Raw genomic sequence first — 12,021 nt, 5'->3', positions numbered from 1 at the left:
GTCAAAGGTTAGATACCTTTAAAGTCTGTACAACTACTTAAAGCTTTCTACATTGTTACACTTAAAAGCTTTGTTATGGTGGGATTCTGCAGTTCATTAAGAGGCAGAAAAAAGCCACCTTTACTAAGATACCCCTGGCAAAATGAATCCCTCTCACATCATTTTCTTTTCTCAGACTGAGACATTCCCTCTAGCTGAACAACTCCCAAAGCAAAATAGTAACTCCTGGGCTTGTGGGTACCAATCCTGCTCTATTTATATGCTTCCAGACCCAGTCCAGGCTAAATCTGCACTGTGATGCTCAGTCATTATTAATGGCAGACTGCACAACCTTTAACTTTTTATCAACATACCCGACTTCTGGAAAGTCAGAGATCTGACTACAACAGCCAAACTGTACTAGCTTTTACTAAACAAAACTCTGCTTGATAACATTCTTCCAGACCAGAAGCACCTCAATTTTTCCCGTTAGCTTCCACTGAGCTAAAGAACAACCATAAAATATGAAGATCCTTAGAAAGGGGTGACACAAATAGGGCAACTGCAAAGAGAAACACTGATCTTTTTGCAAAGACTGATTCAGAAATGAGTTACCTTATTTTTAGTGCAGATGATAACTGAACAATGCCACATTTCAAAAAATCAGTCAAACGTCATAAAATAATGAGCACATATTGTGAATGTTCAGCATTTGCTCAAGAGACTTGTAAGAGTTGCTCTTTTAAAGACTGGGCTTCTGCACACAAGTGCTTGCAAAGAAACACAGCTCAAACCCCTTACGGATCCTAAGTTATTCTAGTGAGCTTTGGTGCATGCCTCTCATTATCTGAATGCATGGGACGGCTAATGAGGTACTTTCCTGACCGTCAGCAACCGAAACGCTTCTGTGAGATGGACTCCGAACTCCGCGATGCAAGGGTCAACACCGAGCGGCTCCGGGGCTGAGCTGTCCATGGCACGGCTTGCATTTGGCCATGTGACAGAGCCTGGTGTGTTTTATCCTCAGCAGCCAGGGCATTACAACAAAAGCAGGATCAGGAGGGATTTGATGCTTTGGAAGCGCCAACAAGCTGATGAAAGCCAGCACCCTGGACATACTGTACTGCACCAGTGATGCTAAAGTTCTTCAGAAATAGCTTCATCCAATGCAGCTTTTATGAGCCCCTGTGAGATGCTGTAAGGCTTGTTCCCACTTGGCTCATGGGAACCCCGTTCCCGCAGGACACAGAGAAGACACTGCAAAGCCTTGCCTAGAAAGCATGGAGGGTGAACACCATCCAGCAGGTCGGTAGGAGCTGCCATCTTACCAGGGGTCCTGTCCTGGATGCCTGGCATCTCCCCTATAGACACGGGAGCTACAGTGAAAACAGATGCTGAAGTGTTCAGTGTACTGTGGGAATCAGCCTCGCTGGCTCCTTGTTTTTTATTTGCAGTATTGTAGATAAGAATCCCAGGGAAACAGGAAGACGTTATCTCCCATCCCAAGCTACTTCTCCTGTCACAGCCTTGCTTTCTTTTCACTGGCTTGCCTGATACAAAATGATGTGTGTCCGCTGAGGGGGCTTCATGCTGCTGCTTTGTGCCTGAGCCTCTGAGCAGTTCTTTAGGAAGCACCACCAAGCTCCCAAACACCTGGATCTTACCAGGATAAACCTGCAGGCACATTCCCCAGGCTCTCGGCAAGGCCCAGCAGATACTGCATTGACTTTGCTTTCTTTCATGAACGGAGCTGCTGAGCGCTTTATCTAATAGCTGCAGTATGGACAGGAAATCGGTTGCATTAGATGGTTTGTAAGAACATACTGGCCTTTTAGTGTTAAGCGAAGACTTCCACAAATCAGTACCTGAAGCTGGATAGTGAATCTTTAGTCAGATTTGCGTATAAAAACACCAGCATTCAAAGCAGTTGAGCCCTTATGGAATCTGAACTGTAGCTCTAAGTCTCTTCATAGTCACATAACTACAATTAACCCAGATAGATAGCTGTTACTCATCATGTTCATAATCTGTCTTGAGGAAGCATCTAGGAGTCCAGGCTGTGGTTTAGAATACTGCTGTGCTAGGATCTGTACTAACAACAAATGAAAAGAAGGGTTCAAACACCTGTCAGTCTCAGAGTACATCTCAGATAGACATATCCAAGCTGGTTTTGGGCGCCTGAGCTCAGACGCTGGTCCCAGTCCAGCTGTAGCACCCTGGGGCTCAACGCAGGCTGCAAAATCTGCCTAGAAAGCTGGATTAGCAGATCCGGGGCATTAGTCCACCCTGAGCTGTCTGCTCAGTGATATTTGTTGGTGACACAAGGCTTTGTCACTAGTGCCCAGCAGTGAGAGCCATGTAAACATCTTCTTTGCTTAAGTTCTTACATGGGACCAAAACTGCTTTAGAAATTCCAGCTTTGGACCCACGGTTTTGGATAGCCTACTGTGGAAGTTTTGCATTAAAGACCCCCTGAACTTGAGCCTTGGCATTACCTTCCAGTGAGGCTTTCAACACCAAGGATGCTTCAAATTAGAGCCCTGTTACAGCCATAAACCTCAGCCTGGAGATGGAAAGGGACCACCTGGGATGTTTGATGAAGTCTGCAACGGGGGAGCCAGGGGTGAGGATTCATCTAGGCCCATCAGCCCCTGGGAGTAAAACTGAGATCAAAGTATTGCCATGGGACCCGTGGGAACGTTTGTTTTTATTCCCAAGGTCACACATCTCTTTCTGCTGCCTGGCAAAGGGGGGCCGCAGGCTTCAGCTACAATCTGCAGCACAAAGTGACGACTCTAAAATACCAGCAACGAGCCGGGGATTCCTGAGGAGGTAGGAAGTGAGCTTAGCTGTACCTTTATGTGCATATGAATGACTCCTCTTAACATTTCATGTACATCTGAGCACGAGCAGAACCCTGAATTAATAGCAGCATCTCTAATGCTCAGGTAATCCTTTTTTTGGCCTCCGTGCATCAGCAAGATGCTGCTTTGCACGGGTGATGGAGACATCTTGACTTGGAGCTGGGCTTTACCAGCACCAACCGGAACAGAGCTGCTGAGCGGGGAAAAACACAAGAAAGCCCCCTGACCCGGGAGCAGAGAGGAGAAGGGGATTAAGCAGAGGGATTAGCAGGGGGGAAAAAAAAAAAGGTCATCCTCAGCGAGAAAGAAATGAGGTAACACTTGTGAAGCCAGCTCTGCGCTACTCCCCCTGCCGCCCTTCCTGCCTCCCTTCCCCGTGTCCCAGGAGCACGGCAGCTCCCTTTGTGTCTCCTGTGACCCAGGAATTACGAGTGTGGGAACGTGGGCTGTGAGGGTGCCCTGCCCTGTCCTGCAGGCCTTGCGATCTCACAAAGGCAAGAGCGAGTCTTGGGGAGGGGTGGGGGGTGGAAAAGGCAGTGAGAAAATCGCTCCAGCTTTTCTTGAAGGGAAAGCAGAGGCTGGCAGGGCTAGGGAACACGGCTCTGCCTTTAACCACTTGCCCCGCTCTTGCTTTTCCATTCCCAGCACAAAGCAGCCTTACAAACATCAAAAGCAGAGGCGCCATGCGGGGCTTTCCCTTGGCTCCACGCATCCCCGCAGCAGCCATTCCCACGAGACCTGACGCTGGCCATCTCTCATGACCCTCCGTTAGAGACTGCAAATGCACTTTGCCCAAAGCTCAGAAAACCTGGTAAATTAGAGAGCAACGAATTCCATAATCAAAGGGACCTTTGCTAAAGACTGGACTTGTGTATTTAGTGAGATGGCTGAAAAGGCCATCACAGTGAAAAACCTCGCTGTGGTTGCAATGCGCAATCTGGCTGAGACTCACTCCATACAGGACCTGGGTATCTAATTCTCATTCACTGGACTTTCGAAACCTCAAAGACAGAGCAAATTAGCAGGATCGTTCCAAATCCTCCTTCTCCTCCTTCTCTCCCTCTCTCTTCCCACAGCCCTGGACCTAGGCAAGCCCACCCAAATGCCACGGGCTGAACACAAGGTGTTTCTAGCCAACAAGCTGTGGCAGGCACCAGCCCGCATCAGGGCAGCTCTTAGCTATTCCCCTCGAAGATCTCCCTATGGCCTGGCACTATCAAATACCTTCTCTGTAGAGAGGCGAGCCTGTACCTTCTCCACGCAGCTCCTCCCAGCACATCTGCCTACAGGGGGAGTAGCGGGACTGGGGAGGGGATCCTGATGTGCACAACTCCAGCAGCACCAGGGTTAGGAGGACAGGGCACCTCTGCTTTGCCAGAAATCTTTGGTTTCAAGACTCTCTGTGACTCTCCTTGCAGCACACAGACCATCATGTCCTCCCACCAGGGCTACAATCCAAACCTGGGACAGGATGGGGTGTCATACCAGACTGAGGGTGAAGGGTTTGACAGCAGACACCTGCACCCAAAGGAGCTGTGCTGCACCTTCAGGATAGCCCTAAGTGGGCTGAGAGGTGGAGGCATGTGGATGTGCTGAGCTACATTCCTGTGGGTGCAGTGACTCGTGCAGCAAGGCTGTCATGGCTGAAGGAAGTGGGCCAAGAGGGGCCTGTGCAGGACTTTGGCCCTTGAAGACCCCACGGCCCTGACTCAGGAGGCAAAGGCAGTGATGGAGAATCCCACTGCAGCAGCAAACACTACTAACTCCTCTTCTCCCTGCATGTCTTGTTCCACACAGCAAGCTATGGGGGTGATTATGGGTACTCATCCCTACCTAACTGCTCTCGCCAAACCAGCTGGAGATTAGGAGACCTCAGACCACCAAAGCCACCAGTCCCCATCTGCAGCGCCACGGGCAAGTGCTGGCTTCTCTGCAGCTGGCTGGAAGGAAACCTCCACTGCAAGAGCTAACCTTCAAAATCTGCGAACAAAGGCATTTGCATTTCAAGAGCTGTGAGACTGAAATCAGCCCTGGGATATAACCTAGGTTTCAACCTTAAGAGGGAGCGGTTATGTTTCTCTGCAAGCTGGGAACATCAGCTCCCAGTAAATTACCGCTTGGCCATGTCAGAAAGGCCAACCCATGATTAACGACTAATTAGGAAATGTCTGTTGCTATTATTATTCTAACAATCCTGGTAAGGAAGGCTCCTTACCTTAGAAAAAATAGATGCCATTTCAAATAGTCCCCAAATGTAACAAGCCACTGTGGGAAAATCCAGACTTTTATAAAAACAAATAGTCTCCTTTTGCGTATGAGTTTTTATTTTTAAATAACCCAATGCCAACCGATTTTTTCTTCGTAGAGCTCTGTAACACAGGGGCCTTGTTGGACCTGGAGAGGCAGGGGAGTCCAAACAGTGTGCTCTGCTTTGGGTAGCTGCTTTCTGCATCAAGAAATGGAAGCTACATTTCCCACAGTGCAAGTGAAATCCCTCATTGTCTCTCACGTCTCTTTATAGAAGAGCAAAGCAGCCCAAACCCATAACAAATCTGCCATGAAAAAAAAATAAAACAAAACATAAAGCCATTTGAGGGGACCAGTGTAATTTTATCAGGTGATCTTCTTAATTCTTCTTGGACTTAACATGAATTTATTGTGAAACCTAAGTCACAGGCAATGCCAGCACTGGAATCAGAGCCCTATCTGGATATTAAGTTGTTTTATTTAGTATTGCAATTAAATGGGAACCCTCGTTATCAGTTGCTAGGATATCAGAGAAATATGGAAGAGATACAGTGATTATGAAGTCACATTTTAAATACTTCAGAGGTTGCCTAGAAAGAAATTCCCAAGAAACACAATGCCAGTCTCTAATAAACAGGTATTATTCAAATCCAGTTCTAAAACCATTAGTGTACGTATTTCTCTTTAGGCTTTCAAATAACTTCCATTAACTTCAGGAGATCAGTTCAAAGGATTAGTAAACAGATTAACTAAAGTCTGGACTGCAATCTGCAAAATGGAAAGTGCTCTGTAATTGATATGCATTGTAATTAGGGATAATCACAGGGATCTTCAACAGTGTAGCAACGAAAAAGGTGACTTCTTGAGTTATATTGCCAAGTATCTTCCAGCTATGATATCAGACAAATAACACACTTTTTCCCCCCAAAAAAACACTGAGCACAGACCTAGCAATGCAACTAGAAATTCAAGAAATATTAATGTTACCCTAGCTAAGTATATTGAGAAACCTAATAGCCAGAAAGAAAATGTACCAAGTAACTTGCATCTTCAAAATACTTACAGAAAATATGGTTGGTGCTTTGGGGCAGCTGCGGAGTCATCTGCAAAGGGCAGGGAGCCCCACGGATTGCCTCATGAAATTGGAGGGTCTTATGAGGGTCATGCTCATATTTTGGAACCAAATGCTTCTCCAGCCCCTCGCCCCCCCCAAGAAGGACAGCCCGTGATTTTGGAACTTGATGCTCAGAAAAGATCACGTTTAGCATTTGCCTATTCTGAAATATTTTCTGAATAGGCAGAAAAGATTTCTTTTCTGCCTTTCCACAAATGCCCCCAGGAGGGATGTCAAGCCCACACCTGTGTCAGGTAAAGCTCTCAGCAAGGAGTTCATGAGCTATATAGCAAAAGTAATCAGAATGAAGATATTAGGGAGGGAGCACAAAGCACTAGCCTAGTTTCCCTCTTCCTGAAAATCATTGTATTTTCTTTTATGCCGGCCATGGCACACACAGACATAAGACATAAGTGCAACTCCAACATCCACGTGTGTGTCTGTTCAGCCTGCAAGCTCACAATCCTCTCTTGAGTTTGGATGCCTCTGCTCCCAGATACACCCAACAGCACTGTCCCAAACCAAGCACACTGTCCCAGGTGCTGCTGGGACACTGATGGCTGATGAGGAATCCAAGGGCATCTTTGTGCCATAGCTCTCATTTCCCTTAGGAGAGTTAAGATGATGCTCATTTGGAAACCATGAGCTCTCTGTTTACTGCCTCGCATATATGGTGAGTAATTCCATCATTTAAAGAGCTGACGACGATGAAAACAAGTGGAATGATCAGGAAGGAAATTAAAAATAGCCCTAATGTGGCACTGTGTCAACTGTTCATGTTTAGATTTTAATTTTATTTTTTTATTCCAAGTTTCTTGATAAAATATTTTCCCATGCTGAATACACTTGGAATGTCCCCTTCATCACGGCATTCCTGACGGATGAGCCAGGCTGTCGCAGATCATATGCCAGGAGAATTGTATTCCCTCTGCTCCACAATTCTCACTCCCACATTCACACCTTGGGGACCCGGAAGTCATTCATCAACATGTACCAGCCAGGAAGGTACTTCTCAAGGCCGAGACATCATGGTGTAAATAATATGGAAAGGAAGCAGAGCGTTAGATGGCAAGGACTAGATGGGGAACAGGTCTCTTCTTGGCTCCTGCACTGATGAGTAGTAGGTAAGATTTTTCAGCAGGCAGATTTTAGAGTCACAAGTCCCACTGCTCCTGGTAGAAAATGGGTGTTTCACTGTTTTGTGTGCCTGCTGCTCCAGATGGTGAGCTTCCCAGTGCACAGGCTCATTCTTGCTCCGTGGATGCACAGACCTAAGCTTAGCAGAGACCTGGTGGGGTTCATCTCACCTGGTAATAATGGAAATGTCTACACCTTGCCCTGGCACCCATGGCTCCTTTCATATTCTTTGGAGCAAAATAGTTCAATTCATCTCTCTAAGAGCAGCTGCCTACTTGAGGCTAAAGCAAAACATGCCCTAGAGATCATTTCTTAGATAGGGGTCCCAGAGGACAGCTCCCCTACCTTGCACCCAGGCCACTCAGAGTCCACCCTGCTACTAGGTGTGAAAACTCGGAAAAAAAACTTTCCTCCCTTTTCTAGATTCTATTTCTCTTGGAAACATTTGAAACAAAATGAAAGTCTGATTTTAACATCTTTGAATCAAAATATTTGGTCCTTTTTAAAAAATGTGTGAATCTAAATGAAATTTTTGATTTGCTTTCTCCCTCTTTTCTCATCATGAGAAATGACTAGACTTTGGGTTTTCTTTCAATTTTTTTCAGTTTTTGCTTTTCAACCATCTTCCTCTGGGAGCAGGTTCCAAGGGTGTGTGACAAGGTTTCGTTACAAAAAATTACTGAGCTGCAAAAGTAGGAAACGCCTCTCTTTCTCCAGGTTCCCACCATTCATTTATTACATGTAGGGGAAACATAAATATTTATCGCTTCTCTATTTAAGGGGGATGTATTAAAATCCTATTTATTTGTTAAAAATTCCATTTTGTTACAAGAAACCAAAGTAGGGAGGAGGGAATATTGAAAAAAGTGTTTGTAGACAAAAATGCTAGTAAAAATATTTTGGTTGCTTCTCTGGAGGATCAGAGATGTGACTATGATATTAAAAATAATAATTAACAGTGAACCACAGTGTGATGCCCATCTCCTGTGAGCCAGTACATTCACATTTTTTGCTCAGCCCCACTTTTGGGGCTCATTATTTGCTAAATTTGCAGTTAGTTTTCTAATACAGTACTTCATGAATTGCATTTGAAAAATCAGTCTTGCCCTCAGTCACCCATTAGCAGTCTGTGAAAAATTGCACGCTGTTGTCCCTTTCCTAAGAAACAGCTGTGTCCTTCCAGGCAACACTGATAGCAATGCTCAGCAGATGGGCTCCCGATGCACTGGGTGCTTTCCAAAGAAGGGTATAGCTTTGCTCCCACTGGGACAGGAAGAGATGGCAGCTAGGCACACTAAAGGTACCTTAAACTTTCTCTAACATGGTAGGCAGGGAAGTGGTGACCAGTGATTTCTGGGAAGGAGGTTTTATTTATCATCTACAAAAAGAGCATAAATCTTCTCTCTCAAAGTAGTGGGAAAAGATCCATACTCATAAATCGCTTTTTTTTTTAACGTTACGGCACTAGTTATGCTCATGCTCCAGAGTTACTGCTGCCAGTGTGAGCACAGACAGAGACACGAACGACCAGAGAAGAGACAGTCTGACGATATTTATCTGGAGGCCAACACCAGTCACTTCCAATTAAGCACAGAGCCAAACAGCACAATACAGAAAACACTAGGTGTTGAAAGCAACATTGCATGAAAGTCCACATTGAAAAACATCACCAACATGTTGGGAAGAAGAGATCTTAGTGTCAGTTAAAATTTACGTTAGAGCTCCACCTTCGACCCCAAAGACCTTACAGCAACACCCCCAAGGCCTCAGGATACAACAGATTAACTGTCCTCGTGCAGTTAGTATAAAGGAGATTCAAGTTTCAGCCCAGACACCCGCTGAAGGCTGATCCACCAATCCGCTTGGACTTGGGGCACAGGAGGCAGAAGCGTGAGGCCACCACATTGGCCATGCTGCCTCCATGTATGCCTCTGGCTACAGAAACCTCTGGGCTACTTTGCTTGGGGTGGCCTTGGGCTATACAATCAGCATCTCCTTCAAGCCTGTCAAATCTTCCTTCAGTGGAAATAATAAGCAAGTCCCACTGCCCATCTCTCCTAAATGCAGTTTAGGGAGAAATCAGCATTTCAAGAGCACGATTCAGCTGCTCCATTTCTCACATTTGCTTTAGGCGCTTAGAAGTGGCCTTTTCTCTCCATGGACTACAGAGCTGTCGGAACAACCCACTCGCATGGAGACATCTCCATCGTCGATGTCCGAAGCTAAGCAATAAGACTTCTGGACAAGCTTTCTCGGGCATGCGGCTTCTCCCCCCTCTATATTACCTACCTGTAAAGCCAACGCCCATCCATCATTGTGGCCTCTTGTGTCTTGGCATACATAAGCTGCTTTTACCATAAACAGAAAGAGTCAAATTTGACCTTTCTTCCCTCAGACAGGCACCTTTGAATGATGGCAGTTTTGCCCAAAGCACCAGCCCTGGAGAAAGACTCTCCCTTTAAGGAGAAAGGCAAAGCTCTTCGTGCACAGATTTGTGCTTGTTTTGTCATGGGACACATTACCATGAACCCAAAAGAGGAAGGAAAAAGGGGGATGGGGAGCTTTTGCCTTTCTGGTGGGAACAGTGTTTGAGCTAACTTTGTTTCCCTTGGGGAAAGGCACCAAAATAACAGAGGAAGGGGGGGTGTGTGGTTGGGGGGGGGGGGGGATCAAGTTAAAAAGGCTACGTAATCTGCCTGGGAAAAAAAGTACTTTCAACAGTGCTCATGAGCCTGTCCATCTGATTGCTGTTGTACAGAGAGGGCAGTTCAGCTTGATATGCATTGAGAAGAGCAAACTGCCACCACACTTCCCTCAGTGCCAGCTTCCAGGACAGGAAGGACGACCAGCTCTCCCCTTCACCCTGCTGGTGGCACTTGGCCTGTGCAGAGGTGATGTCACTCCTTCGGGGCGAGACCTGTGTTGATGGCCAAAGATGAACTTTCTTGAGAGTCCCATTGCAGGGCCACATGTGAAATTTGACCTCTTCGATGCTCTTGGAAAGCAGCATTTCAAAGAGAAGAGCGCTCAGTGCAAGCATAGATGGCAGAATTGTGGCCTGGATAAGTTACTTGCTCAGGATCACCCTGAACACTGAGCTGAGAAGGCAGCCTGGGATCCAGCCTCCCACTCCACATCCTCATCCCAAGGCTGCTCTGCCTACAAGCAATTTGCCCTTTTTGCTGCAGTGCCCGAGATAGGCATTGGAAGACAAGACAGGCAGATGTTCCTCAAGAGGGTCCATGTATGGTACTGATACCCAGCTCACTCTCAGCCCTGTCCCACAGCTCCTCTAAACAAGGGACCAATCTTGTGATGCTCTCAGCCACGGCAGAGAGAAACGCTGAGGCTGAACCAGCCTCCTTTAGACCTCTGTGTCCAGCCATGTGGTCAGCCAGGGCTTTGCTAACTTCTGACTGGGCAGAAGTTCATTTCTCCTAACTTTGGCTGTCCAAAAACACAGCATGCAGACAAAGACTGTCCTCTAGACACCTCTATAACAGTAGGGCCAAAGAGTGCTTGTAGAACATGGTTCATCCCACCTAAACTGAGTGTGAGAACCATCAAGGAAATCAGGGTGATGAGTCCACATGAGGTTCCTCACCCTTAGACAGAGAGATTGAGGGGAGGTGAATCTACCTGAGCATGCCACCATCCTTTCTTTTCACAAGGGAGTAGAGGTGAATCTACCTGACCATCCTGCCATCCTTTCCTTTCCATATGGGAGTGGAGGTGAATCCACCCAAGCACCCTGGCTTTCTTCACCTTCTGTGAAGGAGCATCCCCAGGAGCAGCTGGTGCAGATAGGCAGCACAGAAACTACTGTTGAACTTCATTTCAAAGTGTAAGGCCAGTAGGATTCACTCAGATCAGCGGACAGCTAAAATCTCACAATAACGATGCTGGCAGTATCATTTTTTCTCACCAAAGTGTTACTTTCCTAAAGCAACACCAACTAGGAGCCTGCAGGAAATGCACTGAGCAGGGCCAACGTCTGGTATTCCCATGCGAAACAAAAATATTTCCAATCTCTACCTTTTTGTCTAAGGGCATATCTCGAACCCAGCAGACAGTGGGTTAAATAACTGCTTGAGCTTTCCCTGGCAAAACTTAGCAGCAACTGCACAACAGAGCAATCTCTGGACTGCCTAGGTTATACACAACGCATTATTACTGCTAGACTGGCTCACAGCAGTATCCAACTGCGAGAACACCAGGATCTCAGAGGAAAGCACGAGGGTGAAACATGCAATATCCTGCCATAAGATTACCACAGTGAAGAAAAGCAGACATTAAAAACTAGCAAAGCCTTAACTGAACTGTTCTCCAGAAGCAACTGAGAGCAGGTCAGCTACCTACAACTACGACGTCTGTTATCTCAGGGCGGGTAACCTCCTCTTTGCGCAAATAAAAATTCTCCAATCTACTTCAAATTCATTCTGCTCCAAAATCCACAATGACTAATCCTGTATCAGCAAAACTGCTCCCAGACATCAGTTTTTCCCCCTCTAATTCTTACGTAGTGTTGAGCATTGTTAATGACTGGCTAGTTACAGAGGAGAAAAAGCAACCCTGCTAGGAAGCCCCTATCCACCCTAAGCACTGAATACCAGAATTGTCAGCATGGTTGCACAGAATCCTGCTTATACTCTCTTTTGGCTTTATCTTCCCCCCCCAAAG

At 46.4% G+C, this 12,021-nt stretch overlaps 1 protein-coding gene across 17 annotated transcripts in view; it reads right to left on the bottom strand.

Moving 5' to 3' along the window:
* The window catches only part of EXD3 (exonuclease 3'-5' domain containing 3), a 340,424-nt gene that overhangs the window by 87,517 nt on the left and 240,886 nt on the right, over positions 1-12,021 (bottom strand). The gene's annotated exons all lie outside the window — the stretch shown is intronic.

This window comes from Struthio camelus, chromosome 20 (genome assembly GCF_040807025.1).
Source record: "Struthio camelus isolate bStrCam1 chromosome 20, bStrCam1.hap1, whole genome shotgun sequence".
NCBI classification, from domain to species: Eukaryota; Metazoa; Chordata; class Aves; order Struthioniformes; family Struthionidae; genus Struthio; species Struthio camelus.
Note: the sequence above shows the minus strand (reverse complement) of the source record. Positions and strands in the feature narration are given on the sequence as shown.